This window comes from Lissotriton helveticus, chromosome 8 (genome assembly GCF_964261635.1).
Source record: "Lissotriton helveticus chromosome 8, aLisHel1.1, whole genome shotgun sequence".
NCBI classification, from domain to species: Eukaryota; Metazoa; Chordata; class Amphibia; order Caudata; family Salamandridae; genus Lissotriton; species Lissotriton helveticus.
The window spans coordinates 602,704,244-602,727,794 of record NC_136069.1 but is presented as its reverse complement, the minus strand read 5'-3'; positions in this window follow the sequence as shown (position 1 = coordinate 602,727,794).

The window sequence follows — 23,551 nt, the reverse complement described above, 5'->3', positions numbered from 1 at the left end:
TGACCATGTCATGAATGATGTAATATGTGACATCATCAGCAGTGGATTGCAGGTGCGCGATATATAGTTAGTGCAACTAACTATATATGGAATTTCAATGGTTTTGTGTGAGTAAAATAAGGTTTTTTAAATGCTAATTCCTAACTATATATGGTCTATAACCTATGGTTTTTTCAGTGAATGTATATATATATTCATTGAAAAAATCATAGATTTTAGGGGTGTTATAGTTAGCTGGACATTTCACTCATACAAAACCATTGAAATTCCTCCGTTATAGTTAGTTGTACATCAGTGATGTCAATGACCATGTCATGAATGATGTAATATGTGACATCATCACCAGTGGATTGCGGGCGCGAGAATTACAGTTAGTACAACTAACTATAAGACCCCTGAAACCTATCGTTTTTTCAATGAATTTCTAAGGTTTTTTAAATGATAATTCCTAACTGTAACCTGCTTGAAACCTATGGTTTTTTCAGTGAAATTCAAAGGTTTTTTTAAATGATAATTCCTAACTATAACCTGCATGAAACCTATGGTTTTTTCAGAGAATTTCAAATGTTTTTTAAAGGACAATTCCTAATTATAATGTTGACCACTTCCCCATATCTTCAACAAGAAAACAAATTTGCAATGTTACTTAAAAAAACAGGCAATAGTTCCACTTACCACAAAAAAATTTACATCAACATTTAACATTTAACTAGTGTAAGGACGTCAACTATGTACTGCGTGAATTACATCTAACTCACACCCATATTTAAAGAGCAATATGTGATAGAGGTACTAATTTTACACTTCTGACACCGACAATGCCAGCGCCACTACCACTACAACCACCCCTCCGGGCCCCTCCCCCTCTACTACCTCAGAGGCACCGCAAAACAGGACAACGGACCTTCCCAAAATAATATATCCCCTCACAATAATGTACACAATGCTAACACTACCGGTCATATTCTATACACAACTCACTATACAAACCAAAAACTTTTCCGTGTATAGATATACCATTGAAACGTGAAGTATACTGTACAGTGGACGCAACCATATTTTCTCAGACTCTGGGTAATATCTCGGTGATGTTGCTGTGTTGTCTCTCCCGCCCCCTTCAAGCAGAACTGAAGTGGGCTGATCCAACGTACGCAACGTCAGCGTAAGAGTATAAATAATGTGCTTATGCCATGGCCGTGGTTCACTTCTGCAAAGAGAAAAGACTGCCACAGCGAAGGTCCTCACCCTGCCACGTGATTGCGGCCATGACCACGTGCCTCCTCGATACAGGCCGATTGCGAACTCAGGCCAAGGCACCGCAGACTTATGTCTGTATCAACTACTGTCTTCCATCTATACTGCGGACAGCAGGGTTCACAACTTGAATTCAGCTTTGGATCTACACTACGCACAGCATTGAAGTTATCCTTCATTTATGTAAGGCAGAGACAATTTTCTTAAAGTTTGAACAATAGGAAATTCAGCCTTCATTTATTTAATGCAGAGACAATTCTACTATATGTCCTCAGATTTTGTTTACATATGTGACAAGAAGCATTCGTCCATGTCTGTCTCAACAAAAGACTTCAATCTTCACTGCATACAACAGGGTTCACACCTTGAATTCAGGTTTCCATCTACACTACGACAGCATTCAAGTTATCCTTGATTTATGTAAGGCAAAGATTATTTTGTTAAAGGATGCCACAAAAAACATTCCTCAATGACTGTAGAGAGTTCTGTTTTCAAATGTACACTGCGATCAAAAGAGTATACCACTTGATACCAGTGGCGCATAAGCACTACAAACAACATAAAATTCAGTCTCGATTTATTTAAGGCAGAAAAATAGTACTGTGTCGTCAGATTTTGTTAAAGTATGTGACAAAAAAAGCATTCCTCGATGTCTGTGTCAACTACAGCCTTCAAAGTACTCTGCGGACAGCAGGGTTCACAACTTGAAGTCACCTTTGCATGTATATTACAGACAGTAAGGAATTCAACCTTGATTAATTTAATGCAGAGACAATTGTACTGTATGTGTTCAGATTTTTTCAGATAGAAAGACGATTGTACATGACGCATTCCAGTAAACAAGAGACATAATACCACTGCGACCCCCGAACCACGAATTATCACAGGGTACGAACTCGCTGCGTTCTTTTGGTACCACTAACTCACTGCACCACAAGTCATTTCCCCGTAGCCTTATTAAAGCCGAATTCACTAGGCAAAACATATTGCTCCCAGTACAGCACCCCTGCATTACGCATTATCGCAGGGTACGTACAAGCTCAGCGCCAAAGATACTACTAACTCAGTGCACCATAAATCATCGGAAAGAAGAATGAACAGTTTTATGTCAGCAATGAGGCATACTATCACTTTTAAGTGTTATCCACCTGAAGCTCAATCCCGATAAGACGGAACTTGTGGTTACGGGTGGTTGCTCCAGTCCCTGGAACTCTCTATTTTGGCCCCCTTCCTTTGGTCCTCCCCCCATCCCAGCTTCCTCTGTTAAGACCCTTGGCATCAAGCTAAATGACAAACTCACTATTCACTCCCAGATAGGTTCGGTGGTTTCTTCCTGTTTTCTTACTCTTCGTACTATCTGCTCTATTTCTCGCTTTTTTTCCTTCTCTGCACTTAAATTAATTATGTCCGCACTGGTCCTGTCCCGCCTGAACTACGGGAACATCCTGTTCAATGGCATCCCTCAGTACAGCCTGCGCAAACTACAACTGGTGCAGAACCAGGCGGCCCGCCTTGCCTTTGGTCTCCCCAAATTCCATCATACCTCTCCCCTCCTGAAGACCCTCCACTGGCTCCCCGTTCGGGAACGCGCCTTGTTTAAATTAGGCTGCATGGCGTTTCAGGCCAGGACTGGCCTGGCCCCTCTCTTTATATCTTCAGCCATCAAATCTTACGTCCCTGGCAGAGACCTTCGGTCCTCGGCCCAGCATCTTTTAGCAGTCCCTCGCTACAGGAAAAAAAAACAGGGCGGCTCCAAATTTTCTACCCTCGCCCCCATGTTCTGGAATTCCCTTCCCTTCCACCTTAGGTCTCTCACCCAGTATTCCATTTTCCGCAAATCACTGAAAACATTTTTATTCACTCAGGCCTTTCTGTCTTAAACCTTTGTCCCCCTCTTCAGCTTATGTCTTAGCGATTGACTCTGCCTAGCAGGCTGTTTGCTATCTCAGCGCCAAGAAACCGCTCAGGTGTATTGCGCTTAACAAATATTTTAAACTTAACTTAAACTTACTTAAAGAATCCAATTGACAAAAGACATTACTCCAATTACTGCGCCCCCTCCCCCCACCCCAGACCACGCATCATCGCAGAATATGTACACACTAAGCACCAAAGGCACTATTAACTCAGTGCACCAAAAATGATTGTCACGTCACGTGGCCTTACTAAGGCAGCATTCACAACACAAAAAACATTACTATCAGTACGGCCTGCCCGGACCAGGCATCATCGCAGGCTCCACAGAACCTTCTTGTTTTAGATACCACTAACTCAGTGTAAACCAAACTAAGTATAACACCTATCAAACCATACACAATATCCCTTTATTATAGAATCAACCGCAATGGATCGCACACCGCTAGCCCCTCCTCCGGATCGCCCCTAAGGATTCTGGTACGTATAGTTCATAAGTGGTTCACCTCAGTAGGTACAAGTAAGTACTTGTTGTTGTGAAGATCTCTAGACCCGAGACATGGCCAGGGTTTCGGGATATCTTCCCTCATCAGTAGAGAACGTAGTTGGGGTGGAAAAGAAGGCCGCCAAGCAATCGTCACAGGCCCCTATTGACTTTCTCTACTGATGAGGGAAGATATCCCGAAACCCGGGCCATGTCCCGGGTCTAGAGATCGGGGGAACAACAAGTATCTACTTGCACCTACATAGGTGAACCACTTATGAACTTTCAGTAATTCTTTGAACTTCAGGCACTGCACATACCAGAGTGCTTAGGGGCGACCCGGAGGAGGGGCTAGCGGTGTGCGGTCCATTGCTGTTTTTTCTATATCCCTTTCCTAGAAAAACGTAGTTTATATCACTTATAGATTTAGTTGAAAAATAAAATGCACACTGAATACATGTTCTATCTTCCACTTCAATCATAATTGCAGATGATGCACTCCACCCTAAGATCTACAGTGCGGACAGCAGGGTTTACAACTTGAATTCACCTTTGCAGCTACACTATAGACAGTAGGAAATTCAACCTTGATTTATTTAATGCAGAGACAATTATACTGTATGTATTCAGATTTTGTTAAAATAAGTAAAAAAAAACCATTGTTCTATAACTGTACTGACTACTAGCTTCAATGTACACTGTGCACAGTAGGGTTCACAACTTGAATGTACCTTTTCACCTACACTTCAGACAGCATTAAATTCAGCCTTGATGTATTTAAAGCAAAGAAAAAAATAGTGCTGTGGCACTGCTAGTATGTGCAAGCACCTTCAATAGCTGCATTGTGTGAACTATGATAACAAAGAATGTAGAAGATTGCGCCAAAATGTATCTCCACCACCAGCAATACCAAGTACCTCTGGGGTATCACCTTCAACATCGCCACCAGACATACATCCCCAATTTGTTAAAGTTACAATGCACTGCGTGAAGAGTAATCGTTTAATTTGTTATGGGGAGCAATCAGTACACCTAGTTTGCACAGCAATTGATAACCATCGATGCTAGTTTCCCCCCTCAAAGTTCATATAGTCCAGTATGCAACAGTCAATCATTTCTGTGCAGCCTGTTCAGACCACGCATCATTTCAGGGTGAGCACGCGATAAACACCAGACATACCACTAACTCAGTACACCGTAAATAATCGCCACGTGCTCTTGTTAAGGCAAAATTCAATAGTCAAAACACATTTTTACCAGTGCGGTCTGCCTGGACCATGCATCATCGCACGCTCCACACAAACCGCCCCTACCTCAGTGCACCACAACTCATGAACTCTTAACAATTTTCTGTGTATTATTTCACATACAATGGTCCTACCTTTGTACAGCAGAAGTCATAAACCGTTTATGATTAAATATCTGTATATGATATCATGATTACTATTCTACTTGTTACCAACAACAATGTCATAAAATGGAGTAGAACATACGTGCCCGTACCCACTTCAATTATGTAGCTGTGTCTGTGAATTTATTGTGTTTGTAAAATGCTGCTCCTCCGCCCTACCACATTATATTGTGCTATAAATTGCATATGCAACCATCTTACCTGGGACAGTAAGTGTGGGCTATTGCTCCTTTTTTTTAGCATATTTATATAGCGCAAAATCAACCCAAAACTAATACATTTTCAGGTATGCGTACATTACGTCATTACTCTACAATAACAGGATGTGGAAGCAACTGCGAGCCTCAGACACTGATTTCCAGCACCAAGTTCTACAGTGTACCTGAATAACCACATTCGTGTATATATTATCTGCCCTTCATGTGCCAAAAACTGCAACTTTAACCTTTCACAGCCCTGTATTACTACATCTACAACACTCCACTGAATGTACAACAAACATTCATAATCGCAGAAATGCGTCATGTCCACCATCTTTTATGTGTGAACTATGAACGAATATAGAGTCAGTGATACCCCTTACCTTCCATATTGGCCAAGTTGCGGAACTTTACAGAAATAATGACACATTCGGGTTTAAGACCCGGGTGACATGAACACTACAAAATGGACCCCCTTATCACTTGGTTTTTCATATAGCTCATGACGGGACCACGCCCATAGCTCCAAAATCATGGTTTAGAGCCTCCCGCAGCACTGGCATACGTCAGGCCAGCCCACTCCACTTACGCTACCAGGAAAAAACTAAAACGAAACATTGCCCAGATTTCCATTGTACTGATTTCTTACTTCCAGGTCTAGTTGTCAGAATGGCACACACACACTCCCTCATGGCTGGTATACACCGACACCACACCCATCCAGCGCATGCGTCACTACACATGTGACCCTACCAATAAAAAAGACGGGGCGCACGTGCTGTACGCCATTTTAGAGTTGCTCCCATCGCATGGGCTTTGATGGCCCATCCTAGTGGTTTGGACGCCTCATGTAGGCCTGAACCACCAAATACAAGGGCCCACCACTACGTCCGTGGCCTCTTTGGTCACTGAGTTAGTGGTATCGGAAGGACTGAGCGGGTGAACAACCTGCGATGATGATGGGAGCACGAGTATGTCGTTAGCCATGGCGATATCAAGACTCCGGACCATATGTGAGACTTCTTGGTGGCAGAGCGGTACTGCATGATGTAGAAGGTGTCCTGTTGACGAAAAGGTGAGCAGTGAGTCCTGGGTGCGCATCGGAGGGAGTCGATGGGCTGCAGCAGACTGGATACAAAAAAACGAAGCAGCGATTTAGACAAACGCAGTCCTATATACCGATTTTTATTCCATTAATTATTTTTTTTCCAATAGCAGGAACATTTTTATAATCTGTCAAACATTCGGAATATAAACTGTACAAATAGTTGTTTTTAAATGCGGGTGGGAAGGTAGTTTGAAACGGCAATGTTATTGTACTCCACATTAAGATAGTAACAAATATCAATAATAACATCTTTCTTTTACTATCTTTTAGATGTAGAGCTACAGGGTACATCATGTCCCGGCACGTGGTGAAAAACACACGGTGACAGAAAGGTGAGCTGCGAATATTCTTTGCAGTCACTCTCTTACTTCCTCTTACTTCCTCTCTCCTTTGATCAAGAAATGACACACAATGTTAAGTTTTTATCCTACAGGTTGTGTTTCACAAATTGGCGTCACCCCCCCAAAACCTACAAAGCTCTACGTTCGTGTATTCCGCGATGATGCGTGGCCATCGTAACAACGTCTGAGAAGCCTGCTTCGATACGTGGTGCACCCTCTTTGAATCACACCAATGGCACAAGGTGAGCAAAGAAACTTGTTTCCGAAACAACGACAAGTTATCTGTGAAAGGAGAGAGTGGGTAGTGTGCAGCAGCGTCACTGCATACGAATGTACAATTACCTCCGAGCAGTTAGGATAGGTTACAACAGTCTTAGGGGCAGATTTACAAGCCCCTTGCGCCACATTTCTGTCACTTTTAACATGAGAAAAGAGGGTCAAGGAGCTTCTAAATCTGCCTCTGACTTCCCAAGAAAAACTCTTACCTCCGGACTCTGCGAGTCAATGGGGTGCAACAGTCTAGGTACGCAATATTGAGAACTCACCACTATGCAGTGGGAGTGCATGGGATATACTACTTTTGAAGAAAAACAGCGTACAGACACCTCCTTACAGTGGAACTGGATGAAATACATTATCCTGAGTGTACAATAAATAAAGCAAAGATATACGTGTGCAGTTGTAAGTTACTATGCTATTACTACCTCTATATACTATCTTTCAGATCACTAAACTAGAGGGTGCACTATGAACCAGCACATGCTTGGACACACAAAGGAGGCAAAAAGGTGATCTAGGAAGATTTTCTCCAGTATTAACTGCTCCATCTATAAGTTTCTCTCTCTCACAGTTTTAACGTCATTTTTTCTCTCTTTCTCTCTGTCACTCTCTCTCACATCGTTTCTCTTTCTCTTTTAAAGTTATGGACGCTACTGTCCATTCTGCTGAGGCTAAATGTAAGACAGTCTGCAGTGTACAGCCAAAGCTGAGGTAAAGTGGTGAACTCTGTTGGTCACAGTGTTTACAGAAGGTAAGCAGAGTGGCCTAGATATACAATGCCTCCGATTAAATGCATTATAAATAAAAGAGCTTATTTACAGGCACCTTGCACCACTTTTGCGTCATTTTCAACATGGGAAAAGTAACACAAAAGTGGTGCAAGAGTCTTGTAAATAAGCCCTAACGAATATTGTCCTGCATAATGACTTGATCTTTCACCTAATTCTGTCTCATCTCTGAATCATTTTAAAGACATGTCGGTCCATAGTGTAAATCTGAGTAGGCACTTCCATACAGACACCTCTTGAACGCGGGCCTATAAGACAGGTGAAATGTTTCAGGCACACTGCAGATGTGCAAATAACTAAATTTCGCCAAGTGTTACCTTAACTTGTAATGTTTGACCACATTTAGTCACATCAATCTAATTTTAATCACTTTTTTCATTTTTGTTTTGCAGATTACCTACCCTACTTCTATAGTCCATATCACATTTTGTTGAATTGTTTTTTTAAAGTCATATTTCTAGTCATTTATTACATTGTTATCTTTAAGTTATGTTTCCAGTTATCTATTATTGTTTTAATAAAAGTTAATTTAAAAAAGTATATACGTCTTCTTTTTCTGACAACATTTCACTAATATTTAGTGTGATAAGGATATAGTTAGAACACATTTAAAAAATAGAAATTATATTTATAACCTAAAGTATAATACTGAGGCTAACTCTTTACCACATCTTTACCAGAGTCTATAGCTACGACTAATGGTTCCTATGGAAAAGTTTAAAACTCCAGCACAGTAACTGCTTCAATTAGCAACATAGTGTGGTGAACTTCTAACCTCTGTGCTCTTTCAAGTGTTCCATGAACCGTTACTAGTTAACAGGCACAAAACCGTTTGGGGGTAGGGTTGAAAGGTACTGGCTGTACAGAAACCGTTATATTTACCCAGGATCCGCTACATTACAGAAAGGAAAGCAAAGTAAAACAGAACACTGTGTACCAGATTTACAACCCCCTTGCGCCACTTTCGCGTCACTTTTCCCATCTTAAAAGTGATGCAATACTAATGCAATGGACTTGTAAATCTGCCCCTATGCACATTACGAGCAAAACAAGTACACAACTCATTCAATTCTTTATTGATCACAATTAGACAGTGTTGCTTCACGATTGACAATGAACTTCAATAAATACTTCGTGCCTATTTAAATGGAAAACGACATTGTCGGCAATACAAAACTTAGTTAAAATTGTCGTCGCTTTAACGCCTGCACACTACAACAAAAACGCAGAAAATGGACTTCAAAATCCTTTGTTATCTTACCGGAAGATTTTCTCAACATTGCTGTTTCCTATACAAGACTGAGAGCCACCCCGGGCAATAAAATCAATGGTTTTGGGGGCTCTAAGGCCCCTCCTGCAAAATTAGACGTGTGGGGACCTCAACGACCTCCCTCAAGCCCCGGGAACCACCACCTCGGGGATTTGTGCATTGTGGGAGGCTGACCCTCCGCCTGGACCCCTCGAGGGCCCTGGGGACCGCCACGCCCCGGGGCCGGCTCCTGCAGTGTCCCAGGGTGTCTATTAGGCAGTGTTCACTTTTTTTTACGGATAGAGTCACTTAGTTACAGGAAATGTATTAATATGTAGGACGGCGTGTTCTGAATGTGTGCGTGGAACAAATTTAACGTTTAATTGTCTAACGTGTTCCAACAACAAGCTTAATGTTCATTGGGTGCGAACTATTGAAAGTAGAAGTGTTTTCTGCAATTGACTTCTGCTCCGGAGAGTAACAAGGACATCTAATTGGCTTACATGTTGTAAGGAGGACTTTCCCGAGCTTTATGTTGGTTGGTTGCGAACTATTGAAAGTAGAAGTGTTGCCAGCCATTCACTTCCGCTCTGCGGAGTAGGAGGGACATCTGATTTGCTGACGTGCTCCAAGGAGGACTTACCCAAGCTTAATGTTGATTGGCTGTAAACTGTTGGAAGTAGAAGTGTTGTCAGTAATTCCTTCCCTCTTCGAGGAGTATTAGGGACATTTCATTGGGTAACGTGTTCCAAGCGGGACCATACGAAGCATAATGTTAATTGGCTGTGAAGCATTAAAAGTAGAAGCTTTTTCAGTCATTCCTTCCTCCTCTGCGGAACATCATGGACATTTTATTGGCTAAAGTGTTTCGAGCACAAGTTTGCTCCTTATTGGGCAGAAATGGTTCACTGTTGTTAGTGATTTTGTGACGCACTTGCAAAGGAGTATGGGAAAAGAAAGTAGTAGAGGGGAGTTTAATGGCACTATTAACTCTGTACAGTGGTCACAGGGATTATGAAGGTAAAAATTGTTTTTATATGTTTTAAGGGCCATTTATATAATTGCTGTGTGGTTTACAAATCATGGCGGATAAAAGACAGTGTCTTGCGGTGTTTTTTTATCAAGTTTGCGGGTGGGATACTTCCCAGGAGCACTATTAACTTATAATGTGGTGTTTACTTTTCTGATGGGGAGGTGTGGTTGCGCAGCAAAAAACTTTCAGTCTAGGTTTGAAACAGTTTTTATTTAGCAAATACAAATAAACTTTCTTCAGAAACTGACCCTGTATATATAAAAGGGATTACAATTAAAAATGCAATTTCATAAAATATAAGTTAAGCGTGGCCATACCCTCCTTTTTTCTGCTATAGTTAGTAAAAGTGTTTACCCATATTCTTGATAATGTAAAAGGGCATCAGTTACTTTTAGATAAAGTAGAATAGAAGTGCTACAACAAACACTCCCGCACTACATTATCTGAGATGAGGAGAACAAGTAATAAACAGTTAAATACAAGTGATTTCATATTACATAGAAATGTATGCATTATTATTTTTCAAATTTGTACTCTGTAGAATGCAGGAACTTTCTGTTGTAGTGCTTAGAGGTCTCACACTGTTCCGCTAACAAATCACATACTCACTTAAGAATATATAGGATGGTACTATTATAATATACAAAATTGGTCCTATATATTCTTTAGGGAGAAGATGAATAGGAATTGCAAATGAGAAGAATAGAAATTAGAAAATAACATAAAAAATGTAGGGTTTATCAAATATTTAAAGTAACAAAGTATGTATGCAAGCTATATTTTTTATTCTGCAATTTTGTAAAATATGCTCCCTGAAAAAAATATCTGATCAAGTACGTTGTAATGTTTTCTAAGCTGTATTACAGATGGCACTGAAAAATCTCCTATTCCTCTTCTGTAACAATAGGACAATCTATTACAATATAACGATTGATACCATTGTTGCAGTAGAAAGAAAAGGAAAATAAAGTTATCTATTTAACAGAACATCCATAACGAAATACTTTCGAGCTGTAATTATTTTCTGAGCTTCTTTTCTCCGGGAGGTTGTAATTCTGAGGGTCCCTGGGGGCCAACTAGCCCACCAGGTACCTCCAGTATGTGCCAGGGAGATGAGTTGCAGAGAGGTTTTCAGAGGCCACGCCCCTTTTTACACCTCTCTGCAACGCAGCTCTGTGGTGCTTACTGGAGGTACCTTGTGGGCTAGTTGGACCCTAGGGACCCTCAGGATTCAAGGGGACTTAATCTCCCAACTTAATCGGCGACAGGGCGTGTTTACAAAGTGGTGAAGGGAGGGGACTGGGCCTGAGGTGACGTGTGAAAACACGCCCTGTGGCACGTTTTAAGTTGGGGAAATAATTCCCCTTCAATCCTGAGGACCCCTGGGAGCCAATTAGCCTACCAGGTGCTTTCAGTAGGCGCCACTGTGCTGCGTTGCAGAGAAGTGGTCCAGGCCATGCCCCTTTTTACATCTCTGCAACGCAGCTCTGTGGCGCTTACTGGAGGTACCTAGTGGGCTGGTTGGACCCTAGGGATCCACAGGATGCAAGGGGACTTAATCTCCCAACTTAACCCCTTCCCCACGGAGCTAATTCCCCCGTGGTGTGGGGGGAGGGTGGCCGCGTGCGGCGCCGCGGTCCTCATGGCGAGCCCAGCTCGTCATGCTGCACAGTGGAGCTGTGCTCATGAAGACCTGAGCTAGTCACAACTCCACCCACTCCTGTGGAACGCCTGCACAGGAGGGGATTTTGCCCCACATGGGCATTCCGCAGCCGTTATGATGAGCTCAGCTCATCATGAGCACACCTCCACTGTGCCTCATGACAAGCTGAGCTCGTCATAAGCGTCGAAAAGGTTAAAACGGCCACAGGGCGTGTTTACACAGTGGTGAAGGGAGGGGACGGGCCTGAGGTGACGTGTGCAAACACACCCTGTGGCGCGTTTTACTGTGCTGCCTGGCAGAGAGGTGGTCTAGACCATGCCCCTTTTTACACCTCTCTGCAACGCAGCTCTGTGGCACTTACTGGAGGTAACTAGTGGGCTAGTTGGACCCTAGGAACCCTCAGGATTCAAAGGGACTTAATCTCCCAACTTGAAACAGCCACAGGGTGCGTTTACACAGTGGTGAAGGGAGGGGACGGGGCATGAGGTGACGTGTGCAAACACGCCCTGTGGCACGTTTTAAGTTGGGGAATTATGTCCCCTTTAATCCTGAGAGTCCCAGGGTCCAACTAGCCCACCATGTACCTCCAGTAAGCACCATAGAGCTGCGTTGCAGAGAGGTGGTCCGAAGCCATGCCCCATTTTACACCTCTCTGCAATGCAACTAAGTGGCACTTACTGGACATACCTGGTGGGTTAGTTGGCCCCCAGGGACCCTCAGGATTCAAGGGGACTTTATCCCCCAACTTAAAATGCCCACTGGGCGTGTTTGCACACATGTCACCTCAGGCTCCCCCCTTCTTTCACCAGTTTGCAAACACACCCCGTTGCGCGTTTAAAGAGGTAGTTTTGATCCCCTGCCCTATTATGTACTAGGGGCTTACCGAGGAGGTCATGATAATCACTGGGGTACCCCAAAGCATAGTGTTCCCTAGTGTATGTAGGTGTTTTCACTGTATTCCAAGTGTCTTTTAGCATAGCACTGGCTCTTGGCCTGGTTAGTCAGAGTCAGTTAACACCAGTACCCGTCTGAAAAAGTTGTGGGCACTGGGATTTTGTAACAAGGCCTCTTTCTGCTCCTTTGTTTATTCTTTCTCCACATGTCTTGCTTCTTCTTGCACTTTTCTTCGTCTTTGAGGACTTCTGTAGCTTCTTTCTGCATTTCTTTTGCTTCTTTCTGTGCATTTGTTCTTCTTTCTAAACATGTCCTACCTCTGTAGGCATAGTTAGAAAGTAGCATTTAAAAAAACTTAGAAATTCACTGAAAAAACATAGGTTTCAGGCATGTTATAGTTAGGAATTACCATTTAAAAAACCTTTGAAATTCACTGAAAAAAACATAGGTTTCAGCGGCATTATTGTTAGTTGGACATTTCACTTGTACAAAACCATAGAAATTCCCCCGAGATAGTTGGTTCAGCTAACTATAACTCGCGCGCCCACAATGCACAGCTGATGACATCACATATCACATCACTCATGACATGGTCAGTGACATCACTCATGACATCACTGATCATCACTGATGACATCATCCTTGTGATAGAGTGGCAGACCTCCTCTCACCCTAATATAACCTTTGATATACACACTCAAAAATGGAAACCAACATTTTCAAAACAATGGACACACAAATACCAGTTACACAACACACCTATTCAGTAATTCCAAGATCTACACCACTCATTCAGCAACACTCCTATACAGTCACTCATACATGTACTCACTCATCATATGTACTCATAAACCTATACATCCTGTTACACACCATCACTCATCCATAGAGTTACTCACACACATAGTCACACATGCAAATAAAGTATCAAACATCCATTTACTTGCATATACAGTTATACACACAATACCACACTTACTTCTACAGAAACTTACACATACTTACTCTTTTAAACAATCACTTATAGAAACACATATGTATTTACACAGAAACTCTTCAAATCTCTCACTCTCACATATACTCACTTATATACACCGAGACTCACATATACTAGTTTAAAACAAATGTAGTTTCTCATAAAGACAGTATTAAGACAGTCATTCACTCACTAACACACCCATACAAACACTCATCCACCCCTTCAGTCCTGCACACATGCTGTCTTCAACACATACAAACAGTGAGTCACTCATTCATGCATCTATGCGCTAAGTAATACCCCCCACCGAACCATACAGACACTCATATTGATACTCAAAAAAACAACTAATAACCCATATAGACACTCATATAGCTAGTCACTAACCCATGCAGCCACTTATACACAAAGTGAGAGGCTGATACAGATATGTACATATTTAAACATTACTTGCTAACCCATGTATTCACTAAGATACACTTAATCAGTCAGTTATAGAATCAATTTTACAAAAAAAATCATCCATTTAGACACTTATATACCCATTTATATTTCCATCGACCTTGAGATATACATATATAAACATATTTAATTTCAGAAAAACACACATTCACTGGATGATGTCATCAGTGATGTCATCAGTGATGTCATTTGGGATGTCATCAGTGATGTCATGAGTGTTGTCACTGAACATGTCATGAGTGATGTAATATGTGACGTCATCAGCAGTGCATTGCTGGCACGCAAGTTATAGTTAGCTGAACTAACTATAACTGGGGAATTTCTAGGGTTTGGTACAAGTGAAATGTCCAACTAACTATAACTCCCCCTGAAACCTATGTTTTTTTTCAGTGAATATATATATATATATATATATATATATATATATATATATATATATATATATATATATATATATATATATATATATATATATATTGTTGCAGCAAATGTCCCAGTACGAGAGGAGCAACTTTATGGCTGGTGCTGGCGGCGGGGTCCGGGACGCCCTCGCAATTAATGTTAGATAGCAAGAATTCTTCGGGTCGACAGTCTGCCCGCTAAAGAAAAGAATACTAGAGCATACCCGAGCAATTCAGAACAATGATTTGAGTTATGCAACTGCAAAACATCTGCGAACTCATCCAGGAAAATCATGGAAGGACATGAAATATGCTGGGATTGCCTTAGTAAAGGACAATGAAAGAGGTGGAGACCGTATTAGGAACTTAAGACGCTTGGAATCAAAACTCATAATAAGATTCAAGACAAGAAGCCCTTGGGGCCTGAACGCTGATGAAGAACTTTATGTTCATTTATAATGAAATCTTTTTATTGCTTTCCTATTAATGTATGATACAATTGGACAAATAGTTGAAATGCAATGAATTCATACAGAGTGTCTTACTTGACAAAAATCTGAAATTTATGTGAAAAAAGTAAAAGAGCATATTAAATTAATTATTTACTGGTATTGTTCATACCTTGATTGGGGCACCGACAACACATCTTGGAAATAGGCACTAAGCCACAACAATTTGGGCACTTAGCCCGTGATTGCATACATAAAATACGCTCTATATATAGAAATAATATATATGTCGACAAAATCAGATCTGCCTACATAATGCGTAATGGATATACAGTTTCTGTTTAAACAAAAAGAAATTAGTATTTTTCAAAAGTGTTGTAAGCTGCAACAGTCGGTTTGAACAAATATTCAGTTAATGTGTAATTTACATTGAAACTACTGAGCCCACAATGCATCCTAATCTGCCTAGTGGTGTCATCAGATAAATAACAAACAGCAATGATGGACAAATGTTTGTACCGTGATCAGGGACAGTTCCTGTCCGAAACGCGTAGGTGGGGAACCTACAGAGAATTAAATCGAGGTTTAATGCGAAGTGGTGTGCGGTGTCTTCTTTTCGAATAATTCTTGCTATCTAATATATATATATATATTCACTGAAAAAACCATAGGTTATAGACCATATATAGTTAGGAATTAGCATTTACAAAACCTTGAAAATTCACTGAAAAAACCATAGGTTATAGACCATATATAGTTAGGAATTAGCATTTACAAAACCTTATTTTACTCACACAAAACCATTGAAATTTGCATATATAGTTAGTTGCAATAACTATATATCGCGCACCCGCAATCCTCTGCTGATCATGTCACATATTACATCATTCATGACATGGTCAGTGACATCACTGATGACATCACTGATGACATCTCAAATGACATCACTGATGACATCAGTGAATTTCAATGTTTTTTTAATAGCAAATATCAAAAGCTGTAAAATGTATTCTTCTTTTAAAGGAAAAATATATTTTATATGTATTTAATATAATTTTTTTATGTATATAAATTTTTTGAGGGAACGAATTTATCAACTATCATGCTGAAGAAGAGTGTGGGGAAAAAAAAACAAAGAGGAGGACTAAGAGGAAAGAACAATCAGTTCAAAAATACAATTGCTTTAAAGCATGAAGTGCTTTTCCACACATTTACATTTAAATAACCCATATTAGAACATACAAAATATCTACAGAGGAGACGGTGTACATTGAATTTTAGACTCTTCATTGGTACCTACATGTTGGTACTTACATCACCCACACAACACAACAGCTCTATTCAGAGCTACCCTACCTCAAAGCACTCTAAAATATTATTTTACTATTTCCCTTGGTTTTCCCCTTGTTACGCTTTCCGGAACGCTACCCGGTGCGCGGACCGGGCGCTAACCGTGCGAAAATTTGAAAAAAAAGGTGTTTTTTTTTTTACATATATGGGCCTCCCCAGCCACCCTCAGAAAACCTAGGGGGTCAGGATATGTCTCCCGTGCCCCCTTATACTCATTCCCAACATTGTTTATCCTCCATCTTGAGACTAAATTCGTCCAAAACACAAGATGGCGGACTCCCGTTACGCTACCGGTGAGCTACCCGGTTCGCGTACCGGGTAGCGCTTCCACCGCGAAAAATCGATTTTTTTTTTATTTTTTTTTTGCCCCGCGGGGACCTTTAATAGCCCCCACATCAATCCTAGGGGGTCAGGAGGGGTCTACCTTGCCCCTTTCATTCATTTCCCCCTTCGTTTATTTCCATCTCTTGTCTCTCGATCCTACCGAGAGACAAGATGGCGGCCGCTCCGGACTGTTTAGAATGTTGAGAGTCACCGGAGAGCCAATCCTCTTCTCCTCGCTAAGTTCCGTTACGCGTCTGGTACGCGAACCGGGGCGCTAACCGGGACGCTGTCACAGATATATATATTTTTTTGAACGTTAATTTCTCAAAATCCACTGGAGCACATATCTTGAGACCTAGCAAAGGCACATCGGGCAAACAGTCTCTACAATTTTGCCAAGTTTCATAGAAATCCATTCAGCCGTTCGAGCTAAAAGTGAGTCCAACCGCCCTATGGAAAACTCAATGTTAAAAACATGTTTTGGGACCCCCCTTTTTACTCGGCCCCCGCTTGACGAAACCCCCCCCAAACTTTCAGGGGACGCTCAGACACAAAATGTGCCATTTTCCTGAAAATTTCAGCCAATTCCGTCCATCAACGCCAAAGTTATTCAACATAGAATTTTCAGAAATCCCTATTCAAAAAAATCCTAACTATATATACCTACTGGCGACCGCCAGTAGGTAATATATATATATATATATATATATATATATATATATATATATATATATATATTCACTGAAAAAACCATAGGTTATAGACCATATATAGTTAGGAATTAGCATTTACAAAACCTTGAAAATTCACTGAAAAAACCATAGGTTATAGACCATATATAGTTAGGAATTAGCATTTAGAAAACCTTATTTTACTCACACAAAACCATTGAAATTCCATATATAGTTAGTTGCACTAACTATATATCACGCACCCGCAATCCACTGCTGATGATGTCACATATTACATCATTCATGACATGGTCAGTGACATCACTGATGACATCACTGATGACATCATCTAGTGTCTGTGTGTTTTTGTAAAGTTTAAATACGTTTTACATATTGAAGAATGACTGGATGGATGGAAGACTGAGTGTGTGTGTGGCTGGCTGGGAGGTGTGTGACGCTGTGCATATCAATGTGTACTTGTATCAGTGATTGTATAAGAGAGTAAGTATGTGTTAGTATATGTGTGAAAAGTATGATGTTCTGTGTTTAACTATAGATGAGGAAATCGAAGTGTGATTGATTCTTCACAGGACTGACTAGGTGTATGAGTGCATATGATAGTGTTCTAATAATAACTGACTGTATGTATGAGTAATTGTATGGGTGAATGAGTGAATGTGTGTGTAGACGTACGAATCAGTGAGTGCGTATATAGTAACTGGTATTGGTGTGTCATGATGTCATCAGTGATGTCATTTCAGATGTCATCAGTGATGTAATTTCAGATGTCATTAGTGATGTCATCAGTGATGTCACTGAAGTATGGTGTTCTGTGTTTAACTGTATAGATGAAGAAATGGAAGTGTGATTGATTCTTTACAGGACTGACTTGGTGTGTGAGTAACTCCATGGATGAGTGGCAGTGTGTGACTGTCTGCATAGGTGTATGAGTGCATATGATAGTGTTGTAATAATGAGTGACTGTATGTATGAGTGATTGTATGAGTGAATGTGTGTGTAGACGTAGGAATCAGTGAGTGCGTATGTAGTAACTGGTATTGGTGTGTCATGATGTCATCAGTGATGTCATTTGAGATGTCATCAGTGATGTCATCAGTGATGTCATTTGAGATGTCATCAGTGATGTCATCAGTGATGTCACTGACCATGTCATGAATGATGTAATATGTGACATCATCAGCAGTGGATTGCGGGTGCGCGATATATAGTTAGTGCAACTAACTATATATGGAATTTCAATGGTTTTGTGTGAGTAAAATAAGGTTTTCTAAATGCTAATTCCTAACTATATATGGTCTATAACCTATGGTTTTTTCAGTGAATTTTCAAGGTTTTGTAAATGCTAATTCCTAACTATATATGGTCTATAACCTATGGTTTTTTCAGTGAATTTCATTGGTTTTTTAACAGCTAATATCTGTAGCTGTAAAATGTATTCTTCTTTAAATCCAAAAATATATTTTATATGTTTATTAATAATTTTTTTTTTTATTTTTTTTTTTCTTCGTTCCCGCTTCGCGAATCGGGAAGCTTCCCGTTAGCTGACCTTGATGCCGCGAAATAGACCGCGAGCCGGTAAACGTTTCTTTACCGCAACTGCCGTGTTAGAAAACAACATCGTGACGCCTCCCGTCCGCATGACGTTTCGCGTTGTCGCGTGATACATCATATGACGTGCTACGTTAGCGAACTGGTACGCTTACCGAGTCGCAAAGCACAGGTTTCTGGAAGCAAACCGGGAGGCCCTGCAAAGCGCTTAACGTAAACACAGAAGGTCATGTGACTTGGTAATAACACTTTTCATTGGTTCATTTCACTTTTGGTTTCCTAATGATGTAAGACTAGGTCATATAATCTAAAATGAACACTTTTCATTGGTTGAGAACTATTGTTTTTCCCAAATGATGAAAATCCCTCCTTCTTTCCTCACTCTGACTTTCATCATTGTGAGAGAAAGACCCTTTGTTACCAGTGAGCAATGGCTTCTTTAGTAGCTTCAGCTGGTGCTTCCCCACCACCTCCACCACATCCAAGGAAGAGTGGACCACCTGCTCAAGTTATAATTCAGCAAGAAGAGGAAGAAGAGGAACAGGACGACGAGCACGAAGAGAGGCACTTTTTGCCTGAGGAGCCCAGGACGTCTCACCAGAAAGAAAACTTAATTTGGCAATTTTTTAAAATTCCCAAAGGTCAGAAAAAAGTAAATGCAAGATACGTAACTTGCCTTATATGTCAAGATAGACTGTCCAGAGGGACCGACAAAAAATACAGTTTCGGAAACTACACAATGCATCGCCATATGACTAGGTGGCATCCTAACAACTACAGTGCTGCACAGTTTCGTAACGACCTAGATAATCTCCCTATTATGGCCAGAAGATCTGTTGTACCGGAAGTAACGGGACCAGAGGGCAGGGAGATGGTGCCAAATATTCAAACGAGATTTCATGAAGTAAAACACGTCTGCGTACATTGCAATGGATTCATTTGCTACGGAGAAAGAAGCATCACTCTGATCAACAGAGCTATTGACTATCATATGCAAGTTTGTACGAAACGCCCCAAATAATAAATACTTTTTTTTTGTTTTGTTGCTCCTGTTGAGCCCTTTACAATGAATCGTTTTCATTGCCCCCTGCAAGAAAAACCCAAAAAAATATAAAACTGTTCAGAAAAATTCAAAAAAAGTAAAAAAATGTTCAGAAAAATAATAAAAAAAATATAAAACAACAAAAACAATAAAAAAAAGTTCTTTTCAGAACTACCTCCCCGTTATTAAAAAATTGGTACAATATTTGGAACTGTGCCAACCTCTATTTCTCGTAGTTCGCTTCCCAGTTCACTCGCCGGTACGCGAACCGGAAGTGAACCAAAAATCTTTTTTTTAAAAAAGAACAGTAAGTATAAGGGAAGGAAACAGACACTTATGTTAAAAGAAAGACAGCTATAGGGGAGTAAACTAGAGATACTATTACCCGTAATCCACTGCTGATGATGTCACATATTACATCATTCATGACATGCTCAGTGACATCATCAGCAGAGGATTGCGGGTTTTTTGGCAACGTGCCTTATCCACGGTTTAATAACGCTGCCTTTTGCTTTATATAAGTTTTCAAATTGTATGAAATATATACCAATAGGTCGTTATGAACCTTTAGGTAGTGCTTTTCTTCATGAGGTCTGGTCGCTTCCATACACATACAGATGTTTCAAAGATGATCAAGAAGTTTATCTGAATGGAGAGGAATGCACTGAGACGCCAGATCATTCACTAATGTGTAGGCACATACAGTTACACGGTTCATGCAACAAACACCGACCAAATATGGCTTGCGTGTTGCAAGGCACGCCAGTTCCTGCTATCATCCCCACGTTCAAGTTGTTGGAAAATGGTAGTTATTTGATGCTCAATAATGAAGATTGTTCTGGGTTAATTAAAAGTATTCCTTTTATCGTAACAGTAAGTGAACGGGTTATTTGCTGCAGAAATGTTCTATTTCCTCCCACACATGAACATAGGGAGTTTTCAATCTGGCCACAAATACCAACCTTGGGAGCAGATTTCAACGGCATGGCAAGAATAAGAGCTCTTTTGTCTCAGAGAGAGGTGGCCTTGAGTTCGGCCCGTGAAACTTTCGTGCTTCACATAGCGAACACCCGTACAGAGGTGCAGACCCTTTTCAATACTGATTCGCCTTTCCATTTCAGCAAGATGGTTCTGACTATCTTTAACGCGTCCTCCACAAAGGCCCTGGCGCACTTTTTTAAAGTTGTTACCAGTGGTCTCGTGACTTCATTTGAGAAAATCTTTGGAGTCATCCCTGCTTTCTTTCATTCTATTTTTTTCCACTGTGCTTCGTGGATTCCCATTTTTACTTGCATTACCAGCGGACGCTCTTGTGCTTTTTTACATTTTTAAATATGGATGTCCCTCCTGTGCAAGCTCCCGCCCTGCAGCTGCTGACACTCTTCCGCAATCGCATGCTAGAATATTATGGCACAATGCCATTGGCGATATTAAGCACGGCATATGGATTATCTTTTCGATTCTCCTACTTCACCTGTGTCCAGCCTGTATTTCACTGCCTGACCTGTGATTTCGATTGGGCCATTGATTTGTGTCTCTACGGACCGGTTTCTCCTGACGTCGACTTTAATCAGCTGATGACTCCTATCATTACTCACGAGTTGGTTTGTCCTGGCGAAAGGATTATGGCTGTGGCATTGATGCATGGACTAATTGGTCCCTGGAATTTACTGGCGGCAACACAGTCTTTCTTGGAACAGAGCTTTCTTGAAAACCCACCGAGCTGTCCTCTGATGGTGATAGAGGATCCGGTGCTGGGAGAGCACGTATGTTCTTTTCCGCTTTTAAATTGGATGGCTGAACTCTTTTCGGATGAAGACGGTGACTTCCTATTGGAGGCTGTTGCAGCTTATTTTGCATACACAGTTATGTCATAGACCTTTTTCATGTTTGATATGCTGAGTACTAGCATTTCATTGACAATTCATTGACTTATTTGTCAAGTTTTTATTATTTAGCTTGCCTATTGGCTTAAGACTCGATAAAGTACTTGGCTGTTTTATTTTTCTTTAGCATTAAATTTTCCTAGTTTTTAATGTTTTACCTTGCGGACCGTCCACATATAAAGTTGCAATCTGCTCTCATGAGATGGCACTTCTATTATCTTATTCAGTTCGTTTCCGGATCATGGGGAGGTGTCATCTAGGTCCTGGATATCTTTACACCGTGTTAAGTTAGCATGGGCTCATTACCGGTTTAAACGCCCTTTTTCCTTTTTTGCAACTTCTGCACACGACACTTAGTTGTTGCTTTAGCTTTCAACCTAGTAGTTCATCGTGGTTTACATGAGAATAATATGTTATGGCTCTACTATCTGCTTTGCTTGTTAAACTATATCTGTACAGCGAGTGCTGAAGTTTCAAGAACAACACGATACAGAATTGTTATGAGGTCTGATCTCCACGACTTCATACTCATAACATAAGTGCAGCTTCTGCCAATTCTAAGCATGAGGCGGGTTTTATATTGCTTTGCCGAACACACATACACAACAGTTGATGCGGTTCACATGAAGAGAGAGCTGGTGTATGCTGATGTGATTCCTTCAAATCTAAGACACTAAAGTATGGGCACGCCCTAAACCAACACAAAGAGACCTTCTTAGCAAATAATATAATATGTGTATTAGGGAGGGTGAGATATAAGCAGCCGCGGGCCGTGGAGGGAGTTACGGTGGGGCAGGGAGGCGGGGAGGGGGAGGGGCAGGGTGGAGCCCTCTCCACCCTGCCCCTCCCCCTCCCCGCCTCCCTGCCCCACCGTAACTCCCTCCACGGCCCGTGGCTGCTTATAAGTGTTGCTAACTCTTATTCATTTACAGCATGTTAACATACTGTCACCATTCGCTTTTTATGTACTAGTAACTATGCTGGTAATTTTGCTACTGATGATATGTGTACTTGTATTATCTAAGATACTACGCCTGAGAAGACGGCATTAGTAAATAAACATTTCAAATACACATGTGTTCTTCTTAACTCCATGTTCTGGTTTCTAAGAAATATATAACGACCGACTGTTCATGAGTTCCACGTATCCTGAGGTACTATAAGTTCATATTCTGGATTGTCTAAACATTGAGAGTTTGTTATATCCAATGTGACACTGTACCTAGCTTGCTAAGGGGTTTTTGATTACTAAGGTGAGTTTTGGGGCACCCTAATTCGCCGAGGTTCCAATCCTCTGTCCACAGTTCTGTGTGAGAACAGAAACCCTGCGACAGGGGCACCCCCGACCCTTGCTGGAGCTTCATCACACTTGCGATACAACTCCAGCAATGCGCCACCTTTACGGCACAGATACATCACGCATCTGTGCTGTTTTTGCCCCATGATGCGCCGCATTGTAAATGCAGCACACCATAGGTGACGGAACAGCGGCACAGAATGTCTAACACATCCCTGGTGATGCGCCAGTCATCATAAATCTATCCCTATGCTTCTTATCTTGTTAGAGATGAACCGCCATATGTATCATCAAAGTTTTTTGCATTTCCTAAATAGCGAACTTTAAGGAATAAATAGCGATTCTTTACCATTCCTAGTTTGCGATGAGCTATTTGCTAATTACAAATTACCCATTCATTTCCTTCATTTCCATAGGGCGGTTGGACTCACTTTTAGCTCGAACGGCTGAATGGATTTCCACGAAACTTGGCAAAATTGTAGGGACTGGTAGCCCGATGTGCC